The 12,036-nt window shown below is 42.3% G+C and overlaps 1 pseudogene; it reads right to left on the bottom strand.

Moving 5' to 3' along the window:
- Positions 1-307: 307 nt before the first annotated feature.
- Positions 308-772, bottom strand: LOC101999407 (annotated as a pseudogene).
- Positions 773-12,036: the final 11,264 nt, after the last annotated feature.

The raw sequence follows: 12,036 nt of genomic DNA on the forward strand, positions 1-12,036 counted from the left end.
CGTATACAGGCTAAGCTGTATCCCCTGGGCTTCGCCCACAATGCACTGCACAACAAACTAAACCAAATCCCTCTTCTTGTCACCTCCACAAACCACACATGGACCAGAGAAGATGCTTTTTAATGTGGCTGGATGTGGTGGCACACACCTTTGAGTTTGAGGCCCGTCTGGTCTACACAATGAGTTCCAGGGACAGTTAGGGCTTTAACATAGGGACCACGTCTCAAAAAGACCGTAACACAGAAAAAGAAACATTAAAACCCTAGGATGTTTATTACAAAGGTAAATCCTGATCTTTGAGTTGGGCTTATCGGTAGGATTTCTGGTATCAAGCACGGGCACCAGGACCTCCGAACTTTTTGAATTCACAGCGCCGAGGATCAGCTACAAGCGGGGTGGGATCATACTGGATGAAGATATCTTTGATCTCCTTCTTAGAGGCCTCATCCACATACTTTTGGTAATAGGCCACCAGGGCTTTGGAGAAGGGACTATCGGATAGCATAAATTTGGGCCACATGACCACCACCCTTCACAGGGACCCGGATATCCACACCGGTGAATTGCTCTGTGCCCAGCACCAGAACTGGCTCCAGTAACTTGTACTGCAGTGTACACGGCTCGATCAATCATCTCCAGGGGACGTCCCTTCACCTTGGCGAGCCCATTTCCCCATTTGCAGTGCATCATGGCTGTGGCTTGTCTTGTTGCATCCGAAGATTTGCATGGACTGCAGCGGACCCTTGGACGACATAGCTGTGAGTATGAGCACGAGGTCTTCACCGTGCGGCGCCACCTCCGGAAAAGGCACACCAGCTTATCTTTAATGCAAGTAAGCATTGTAGGCCAAAGGGCTTTTAGTTTGATTGATGTTTATCTTGTTCCTCTGGTAGCATACCGAGCACTTCCAGTACTATGAACACCGGCCAGTACAGTTGAAGGCTCTAGTTAGGCACCAGCTAAAGTTCAACATGTTTAGTGGAATATGTAAGTGTTGTCTTCAGCAATAGGGCCTTGTCATCAGTTTGCTGAGAGCAATCAATAACCTTGGAAAAAAAAAAACCTGAATTGTTTGGGTTTTCCATGGGGCCCTTATGGCTATCTATCAGTCGAATAAACCTGTCACTGCAGGATTTCATTTGGTGGAGAAAGATTCAGGGCTTTGTCTTCTTTGTTGTTTAGTTGTTTTACGAAGTTCTGCTAGGGTAATCCCAGCACTTGGGAGGTAGAGTCAGGCCCATCTCTATGAGTTCAAGATCCCAGCACTTGGGATCCCAGCACTTGGGATCCCAGCACTTGGGAGGCAGAGGCAGGCGGATCTCTGTGAGTTTGAGACCAGCCTGGTCTACAAGAGCTAGTTCCAGGACAGGCTCCAAAGCTACAGAGAAACCCTGTCTCAGAAAAAAAAAAACAAAACAAAACAAAAAACAGTTCTGCTAGGGGGGTAGGGTAGGTTTTCAGATAACCCATAAATGACCTGTAAAAGGTATCTCTCTCCATGTCCTCCTTTACCTCTTCCCTCCTCCCTCTCCATTTAATACTCTGATTCCATTCTTTGTCCTTCCTCTCCGTTCTCTTTATTTTTTTTTTTGGACCAAGTGAATATTCCCCCCAGTTCTTTACTCTAGACCTAACATCTGTGGTTATTTGGATTATAAAATGACTTTGGGGGGCTTAAAAGCTAACATTCACATAGAAGTGAATACATACCATATTTGTCTTTTAGGATCTAGGTTGCTTCACTCAGGGTGATTTTTTGTGACCAATTTAGAGGTCTGTATCTGCCTTAATCTGTCATTATTGAATATCTGTAATAATTTTTGACCAGGAGCACTTGTTGTTAAAAATGCTAAGCAGGCATGGCTAGTACCAACTCTGCAGTCCTGCCTGATTGCTCCGCCCAGTCCAACATGGCAGAGACATGTTCACTGGCACTGAGAGCCATGCACATTGCCACATTTTCAGGCACACAGCAGGTCTATGTTGCCATTAAGCAAGCTGTAGCACTCTGGTCACAAACCCCACTCAAATGCTCGATGTCTGGAACTCCCAAAAGAATCAGAGCTATTTGTCAACCAGAAGCTGCCATTTTTAAGAAGCCACACAGTTTTTATTGCACCTCTTTTAAAGGACCCGTGATGCCCCTGCTTACCACCAGTGGACAGAGCCCATCCAGGGGAGGTGGGGGAGAATGTGGCTAAACTTTGTTTTCTTTGTGTGTCTAGAATGTTTTATAAATACTCTAGGGTATGATGTGGATTTAGTTGACCACATTGGCACCAATTTAATATAGTTTCTGTGTGGTTATTTTGAGTCTGAGTGGGAGGAAATGAACAAAGCACTTCTGTCAACAAACCATGCTCCAATAGAAGGCCATATATGCAAGAACATATAAATTTCACAGCACAAATTGGACGTGGTATGCTTGTGTGTGTGTGTGTGTGTGTGTATTTGTGTGTGTTTGTGTGTGCGTTTAAGAGGACACAAAATTGGGAAGGTAGGGACTGTAGGGAGAAGGTAGATCTAGGAGGAAAGGACTTGGGTTGAGATGGTAAATATAATCAATGCGTTGAAATTCTCACAGAACTAATAAAAATTGAATAAACAATTGCATCTTATTTCATAGAAAAAGAATCGTAACTCAGAACTATCATCTTAGGTCAATATTTTCATTCATTTGCCTGCATTCTACTTTTCTCATAAAATCTTTGTGTGTTGTAGCTTTTTGCAGATATAAACATTTTTATTTTGAAGTGGGGATGGCATAGTTCAGCATCTCCATACTCGTGTTCACCTTGGGCTTCCTCATCTCATATTTTAATCTTCTTAAGGCCTAATAGTAAAAGTTCTTATTGCCAAATTCTGCAAATAATCTCATCTATCCTATTTTGCCATCACTTCCACCAATTCCATCAACTTTACAGGTTGTATATACTTTCAATATCAATTAGATCTGGGGGTTCTAGATATTCAATCATCAAAACAAATACAACCTTGAAGAAAAATAATGGTAGAAACTTGCAAAACTAAGAGAACTTGAGTGTAATCTTTTTATCAAATGGCTAAAGTAGCAAAATTTATCAGAATACTAGTTAGCTGAAGGGAGAAAAAACCCTCATCCACTTAGATAAGCACTGGAAAAGCCAGGAAAATTTCACACACAGCTTATCTCTTCAACAGAGTGAGGTGTACAGCTGGTCTTGCTGGAATGCTATGAATGATGTAGTTTTACAACTTGCTGATCCTCTGCTGTGTGAGGAGACAAGCTCTGCCTGTATCTCCCAGAATTTGTTTTTACTTATCCAAGACCTTTTTCCCTAAATTTTGAACATGTTTTTAGACCATAAAAACCACTCTTATGAATGAAGTCTTTTGTGCTTTACAACAGCTGAAGTGACATCTAAACTATCTTAGGGCCAGACCAATCCCAACACCCACAGGCATTATGTTTATGTCAGTCAAACTCCCTAGGCCCTAAATCTTGGGCAGTATCCATTCTTGTAAAAGAAGGCAGCTGTACTTCGTAAGGAATCCCAGTGTCAACATGTCAAATTGTTGTGCACTTGGAACTGAGTTATGTGTCATCTGAATACTTTTTCCAAAAATCATGCTGCACTTAAATATGGCTAAAGTAAAATGATCTGGACCAGACTCTAGAAGCCTTGGTCCAGCGCTTCTAGAACAGAATTGGCTGATCCAAATTTTATTCTTGTCTCTTCATGGATCACTTTTCCCTGCCTGCTGTGAAGCCTGCAGGGGAATCAGCACAGCTAGTGCTCAAGTACCTCACATAGGAAACATTTCTCTTCCTGAGCAAAGAAATGGTCCTCTTCAAATGTCCTCATTCAGTCAAACTTGTACCGCAAACTCAGAGGTTCCTCTTGATGTTCCTACCTACCCAGAACTACTGAAATTCAATCCTCAGCACATATTAAACAAACCCCCATCAAAAGGCAACATTTTATCTTCTGAAATATTGATGGATACCCTATGCTCTGAAATATCAATATACAAAACAGGTTTGATGGTTATTATGAAAGAAAAGCGGGAGGTATTTTCTCAAAACCAAAAAATAATAATTGAAGTATATGAATAAAGCATGGTTACAAAATGCAGTATGTTCCAGACTCTTAAATCTGGAGCCTGAAACTTTTCTTAGCTGCAAAGAAACTTGGCTACAAAATCTGTATAAACTCATATTTAGGTAATAGTGTGTGACCATCATCTCCTGATTTGACAATTGCAAGGCAGTACAGAAAAAGACATTCTTCTTTGGGATAAATATACTAAATCTTTAAAAGTAGGACACCAAACCTTCAAGTAGTTCCAGAGAATTTGCAAAAGCATGGGCAGACATAGAATGAGACCTAAGGACAAAGCAAACACAGTAAACCTAAGTTCAATTTGGGAAATCTAAGTAAATGGTGAGAGAGAAGTTTTTGTACTACATTGTCAGCTTTCTGAACATCTAAAATAATTTCAAAGTAAAATTTTTTTAAAAATTAACTGTTCAAATTCTCAAATGGAAAACACTTTTGTTCTGAACAGTTTCTCTCTCTCTCTCTCTCTCTCTCTCTCTCTCTCTCTCTCTCTCTCACACACACACACACACACACACACACACACTCCCCATTTACACACACAAGCGGGCGCCTCTTTATTAATCTCTTTAATCCTATTTCTATATACCTCTGTCTCTATATCCCAGGCCTCTACCAGATGCATATGAAATTCACTCTTTTTTTAATGTTTTATGGTTCTTTGTAAATTTCTCATCATGCATCCCAGTCCCACTCATCTCCCCATCCTTCCATATCCACCCTTCACCCTTACAACCTCCTCTGAAGAAGAGAACAAAAAAACTTATAAAAATGAAAATGCTAATTAAGGAGAAAAAAATGCCCCAGTGGAAGCTACAGTGTGTCACCTAGTCTACCCTTTTATCCAAGCAGCTTTACTTGCAAATGTTCACTGCAGTAAGTCATGGGTCTGGTTCCAGGCCAATAAGCTTCTGCCACATTATCGGTATATTGGATCCTTACCAGGACATCTCTCAGATATCCTGTTGTTATCCTATGTCATGGAGATCCTGTAGCTTTGGTTCTCCACAGCTGAAAACTTCGTGCACTCCAGCAGTTCTTCGTTGTGGTAGATGTTGGAATGGACCAACTGAAAGCCCTGATTTGGGCCTGCTTGGTAGCTGAGTTGGTCAGCCCATCCGCCACAGCCCTACTTTTGTGACACAAGGACCTGCTCTCCCACACTGCATAGGCTAGGGAAGGGGTCAGCTCTCCCATGCTCATTTCCTTAGGGCTGGCTTCCCTGCACCAGTACCAGTACCGCAGCTCCACTGTGCCGCCTGCTCTCCCGAGTGCTGCGTCTAGAGGCACAGTGTCAGCTCTCCTGTGTTCACATCCTCTATTCACTGGCTCAACCACAGCCATGTTACCAGGGCCAGCTCTTCTGTGCTGTCCTGGCAAGATATCGCTCTCCTGAGTGCTGTAACCAGCAAGTGGTGGGAACATTTCTCCAGCTCTCAGGGCTAGCTCTCCTGCCGGCCACATATGCGACAGGTAGGGAGCGAGGTCATCTCTCCTGTGCCAATGCCACCACTCAGCAGACTGGGGGTGGGGACAACTATCCCAAGTTAACACTCTCAGGACTTTACCTCTACTACCAGAGCCAGCTGTACTGTGCTACCCAGGCAAGGTGGGGGCCTGCTTTCACAAGCACTTCAGTCAGCAGGGACAAGGCCAGATCTTCCGAGTGTCATAGCTGGTGAAGAGTACAGACAGTACTGGACCAATCCTTGATCAACAACATGGCCTCAGGCAGCATGCCAGACCAGGAGACATCATATGGCCTTTGGTGGTGACATATGAACATCAAAGCGGACCCCTGTTGTTATAGGGTCACAGACCCAGACATGGTCCTTGACCTCCGCACGGACCAGAACTTCTCCTTGGCCTCAGGTGTCTGCGAAGGCCTCACATCAGGCTGATCCTCAGCACTCTCCCATCTCCAGTTCCAACTCCCTTCACAACGCACAAACCCTTCTGCTTTCCTTTCTCTGTCATCTATCCACCGCGTGCTTGTTCATCATAGCGGCGCCCACCCAGCCCGTGATACGTGGATGGAGGTGGGGGCCTCTGGTGTCTCTCCTGCTGTGGTCTGGGGCCTCTCTGGTGTTTCTTGCCACCATCCTAGAGACCCGCAGGGGTCAGGCAAGAGCCCTCTGTGTCTTGGTGCTTCTGCTGCTATAAGAGAGTCTTAAAAGTTACTGAGGTATGCTTTAGCCAGCTTTCTTTCTGTTAATCTAATAGAACATCTGACATAATCTGCATATTTGGCCTCACAGATGGGACAGGTCAGTTCTTTCAACTTGTGGTAAGGAGACACAACACATGTTGGGAAAAGGCAAAGAAAGAAAGTTACTAACTCTGTAGGTGAAAGGGAAAAGAGACTAGGAAGAGAACAGCATCCTGCATTCCTTTAAGGCTGTGGTTCTCAACCCATGGGTCACAATCCCTTTAGTGGGTCAAGCAACCCTTTCTCAGAAGTCACTTTAGACTATCAGAAAACACGGATTTTTGCATTATGATTCTTAACAAAATTACAGTTATGAAGTGGCAACAAAAATAATTTTATGGATGGGGAACATCAAAACATGACAACTGTAATTAAGGATCACAGCAATAGGCAGGTTGAGAACCACTGCCTTAAAGAGTCTGCAATGCCACAGACACTCTTGTTAGCCAAGACCTCTAAAATGTCCCTCCACTTTCTAGTACAACAAGCTGGGGGTCAACACGTTAACACCTGAGTCTTCGTGGGACCTTTCAGATACACACTAGAACTCAGTGACTACAGCGTAATGGCTTATGGCTAAGATCCACTATGCTATGTAGATATCAGATGATGTTCAAAACATGGAAATTCCACGTGATTTTTTAAAATCCAGATTTCTAGAGTTCTCCTTAAAACTTGGAAAGTTGGCTGATGTTCAGCTCTCTTGACAGGAACAATCAGTAGCCTCCCTTAGATCATACAGACGTCAGTCAGTTCTCCCAGGATGCCACGATTATATTCACTTCAGCTAAGGATTTATATGAATGTCTGGTGATCAGCTCATGTGCACAATTCTTTATAAGTAGAACAATAAATACTTTTGGTTGCCAAGTGTTTATCTAAAGTGAGGAATGAGTCTCTATCTCTCTGTGTCTCTTTGTCTCTGTCTGTCTCTCCCCTCTGCTCCCCTCACACAAACACCCTTCTGCTTTGAATCACACTAGTTCCAAGACCTGAGACTTGACCCACTGTACAGGGCTGGACTTGGCTTTAAGGGCAGCATGATACTTCAGCTCTGCAGAGCCCCTTCTCATCGCTGAGCTTGAAGTTAATTCCCTGCTCGAGCAAGCTTGAGGGAACCTTCAATACATCAATACCTTCCAGTGATGAAGCAGATGCTGACAAGGAAGACACCATAGGAAAGAATCATTACATAGATTTCTTTTTTTTCTTATTTTCTCTAAAAGAAGTGGGAATCAAATAATAAGATAATGGAAAGAAAGACGGCGGGAAATGGGAAGATGGGAGAGGTTTATCACCTTGTCTTTGAGCCTGGAATCCATACAAATGCTGATCATAACAGTTTCTTTAATTAGCCTCTCTTCCCCGTGGGTGGAAATGAAAGAAAACAAGTTTCCCAATGATCTTACTGCTCCAATAACAATAGCAGACACTTGCTTAGAAGTTAACACTCTGTGAGAATCTACTTCTCTATTCTTCTACATGTATTAATATAGTCTTTAAAACAAACCTATAAGGCAGGTTGCTGTCAATACCCCGTACTAGGGACAAGGAATCTGAAACAGGACATTGACTATTCTGTGCTTGGTCCCACGAGACGTTTATAAGCAAGGGTTCTGGCTTAAATGCTCATTTGATCAGTGTACACTGTTCAGTAAAATGACTCCAAATGCCATAAAACTGATAACAGACTCGGAACTTATAAACTAGAAACAGAACTGATGCAGCTTCATGTTGTAAATAGAAACCAGAACCTAAGCAGACAGCAGGTGGTTTGAAAATATTCTGAGCCCGGGAGAGGCATGACTGGCTGCTGGAGCTCTGTGGAGTAAAGCAAGCGCTGTACATCCTAATTTGATTCTCTGGGGCCCTGTGTTCTAGAGAGCAGCCCTCTGGCCATGTTTCTGCAGGTTATACCTGGGTCTTTCAGTGGGAGCATACTTTCGGAAAGGATAAACAGTTGACTGGGCATATTCTGTGGAATTAGAAGGAATGACCTAGCTAGCAACCTGGACACACAGATGGCCTTTCAGGAATTCAGCACAGCCTTTAGTCCAACAGGTGCCCGGAGGAGGCTCCCCGCTCCCCGTATACCATTTGCTTTACTCCGAGAAACCAGTCAGCAGAAAACGCGTGTGCCTCTGCTTCCTGAGGAGTCCCACTCCCTTCCCAGGGCAGTGCTCAGAGGGTACAAGGTCAAGAAATAAAAAGGCAGCTCTGGGCCTCAGAAACTTGACCTGCTTCACTTGTCCCTCCTTTCTCTGAAATTCGACCCTCCGGACTCCCAAGATCCAATCTATTTTACACTTCGTACCACTTTGCTGATTTTCCTCAGTGTATTGGCCTGACTTCATGGTCACCAGGTGTCCTCCATCCTCCCATCAACAGACACTTAATGAGCAGATGGTGTAAATGGCCTGGCAGTAATGGGAGGCCTGGACGGGCGGGTGGAAAAGGGGGAGAGGAAGCCACTGGAAGGGAAAAGACAGCTTGGGTTATTGCTTGTGCCACATAAAAGTCAGGAGCAAGTAACTTCCGTTATAAAAATTAGAGCACCTTCTTTAAAAGAAGAAAATGGATGCAAGGAGGTAGGAGCATCATGTTTTGGTTGTTAAGGAAAAACCTGAGCCTTGATAACAATGACAGGAGGCTTCCGGAGGGTTGAAGGTCCTCTTTCTTAAGGCAGCTGCAGTCCTGCTTTGTCAAAATGTCTTCATCTTTATTTGCTTATTCATTCAGTGGCATATTCCGGGCCAGCTCTTCTTCAAGGGAAATTCTCTGTGTTCACATTAGTAGGGCTGGTTGGAGTGCAGTATTCATAGGAGTCATCTGAGCTCTTCAGACATGGCACACGGACACTTTACAGCTCTGTGTTATTGTGTATGTAAGTGCATGGTGGGGAAAATCAATGTTTGTGGTGCACATGTGCAACAACATTGCAGAGTCAGCTCTCTCCTTCCACCTTTGCATGGGTCCCAGGGTTAGAACTTACCTCATAAAGATTGTATAGCAAGCACCTTTACCCATCACGCGCCTTGCAGGCTCTTCAAACATGCCTTCTAATTCTATAAGGCAAGGATGAAATCTAAAATGCCATAGTTTGAAGAAGCAGGTAGCTGATCCCAGGGTGGCTTGTCCATGGAGCACACTGAAGTAAGAGGCCTGGATGAGCTTTGTTCTATTAAAGCTGAGTAACTGAAGACCCAAACAGACAAAGAAGTGTCCACAAATGCTATAAAGAAGGAGTCAGGATTTTAGTACCAAACTCGAACTCCTTTGGTGACATAGGAAGTGAGCCACAGGTAAGTCAACATTTTTATTCTTCAATCTTTTTCTTGCCATAAAATGCAATTGGTAATAATTATATCTATCATCTGTCATCAGGATGAGTGAGATAAAATCATTTAGGCTATTCAAGCCAAAGATCACCTTCTCCAATTACCCATTGTCGTCTGACTCCAAACCATGGAAGCCATGATGATCTTCCAATTGCCAGATGCTCAGATGTTCAACCTACATGAAAATTTTCATTGAGACACAACTTGTTTAAAAAAAAGAAAAAAGAAAAAATTCAAAATTTGAAGTGACAGACAAATCTATTTTTATAAATCTTAGCATGTCTATTTTGAACCTATGAATTTTAAAAGAAGGTTTGAGGGCAGCTGGTGAACTTGATGGAAATGTTAAACGATTCTGCTGTATTTACTGCTTTTTTATAAAATAACGTTTTGTATTTTCCTGTTAATAAATGCAGCATGCTGGGGGACAACAGTGAGACCGTGTTAGCCCTACAAGGCACATGTGTTAGCATAGTGTTTACTGAACATAAAGCATGAGGATGATTGTAATTCAAGATGATCTGGGAACATCAATCCGAGTTTAAAGTTACTTAACAGTGATTTAAAGGAAACTGTCCTATTTAAACTTGAGTTTTTGACAAAAGGGATAAAATAATTTTATTGAAGGCTTTTCCAATATATTTTAATGTCCTGCACTTATAAAATAATATCTGGTGGCTAGGTATTGGTGGTACAAACTTTTAAGTTGGAGAGAAGCATGGTATTTGCATTTAATCAGTAAAAGCCGGTATGCTTCTAAGATTTCTGAAAATAATCCCTTCCCATAGCTACAGAATAAAGAATAATCCTTGAAAGGTAACACTAGAGACAATGTTGAGAAATTTTGATATAAAACCATTGCCTTCAAGGAAACTCACCATGGTTTAGTCCTGAAACTGCACATCCTAAACTCTGTTTCTGTCATCCAGCATCCGGCCCCAGAATCACGACCTAAAATTCAACTGGCATCCTCTGATCTCTCCTAATCAACTCAGAGTCAGATTATGATAGTGGCAAAAGCCCAAGACATATAGTTTCTGCCTATCCTCCTGCATCCCCAAAGGTAACATGATGCATTTAAAGGGTGTGCTCTAAACTGAGTGTGGTTACACAGACCTGTAATCTTAGCGTTAGAAGACTCAGGCAAGATCAAAAGCTCAATCCAGACTGGGGTGCACAGAGAGATATAATCAAGAAGGCCTAAACTAAGCTAACAACCTTTTCCTCCGTTGCTGAAACTTTCCTGTGAAAATTAAAATCTCTGAGACATGATTTCCAGACATGGGGTGACATCCCCAAGACTTTAATGTCACTGTAAGGGTAAATAAGATCACCACATTCTAGGAACACAGTACACATGTGGAAAATGACAGCTAAGTTTTTAAAATTTGTTTTTAAAAACTGGCAGGTTTGGACACTTTTGTTGAACCAGTGAAAGAACTGCAAAGAAGTTCTGAAAGCAAAGCCTGGGATTTCGTTGAATAATTTTAGATACTATAACCAGAATATTCTATTTCATCCTGACATTGCAAGTAGATACCTGAATTCACAATACAGCAATGTGGGGACTCTGTGTGCCGACTTACCTAGTAAGTTGAATTTATTTTGTTCAAAGTACTCACTGTACTCTCTCGGAGGAGGATTATAAAGCTTCCTCATTACTGCTTTGGTTCTTCAAGTGATGTTCAAGAGATGTTCTTGAGTGAGACTGTCCCTTTAGTTTTGTCACTAATGAAATCAATACAAAGGCCAAGCCCATTAATTGTGGGAAATGAAACCTTGGCTCTCAGGAACATCTGAGGCTCAAGGAATATTTCTTACCATAACAACTCATCTGGCTAAGATATCTGAGACCTGTCACAAATAGGTCAACTAGAGCCAAGGAATTACCATGTAGCCTAGGATATTTGTTACTGAGTAGGAATAGCTTACTGGCAGTCTCAAAGGACTGGGTGTAAAGTCACAACCTAGGGTGGATTTTAAGTTCCATGAGTGATGACAAGAAGAATTTTTTGACACTCAAAACTTGATTAGTACATTCAGAATCATCAGTCTGGCACACAGCCTTGCTCATTATATATTGATCAGGAATTTATTTATTTTTCCTCTTTCTCTTAGCTCAGTCTAACCCTTATCCCATTAGGGTAAAGGAAACTGTGCTAGTTGGAGTAATTCAAATAACCGTATGACCAAAACCAATATGATTATATAGCAGCTCATGTGTATAATGTATCTACTTTCAAACATCTCTAGGAGAGTAATTCTCTAAACAACCTGACTATTAGGTTTTCCTACAAACTTCAACTATTTCTTGAAAAATTTTAATTGGTGAACATCTTGCAAACAATCCTTGGTTGCCTCAGAGAAAATACCACTAGTCTACATTCTC

This window comes from Microtus ochrogaster, unplaced genomic scaffold (assembly GCF_000317375.1).
Source record: "Microtus ochrogaster isolate Prairie Vole_2 unplaced genomic scaffold, MicOch1.0 UNK52, whole genome shotgun sequence".
Classification (NCBI taxonomy): Eukaryota; Metazoa; Chordata; class Mammalia; order Rodentia; family Cricetidae; genus Microtus; species Microtus ochrogaster.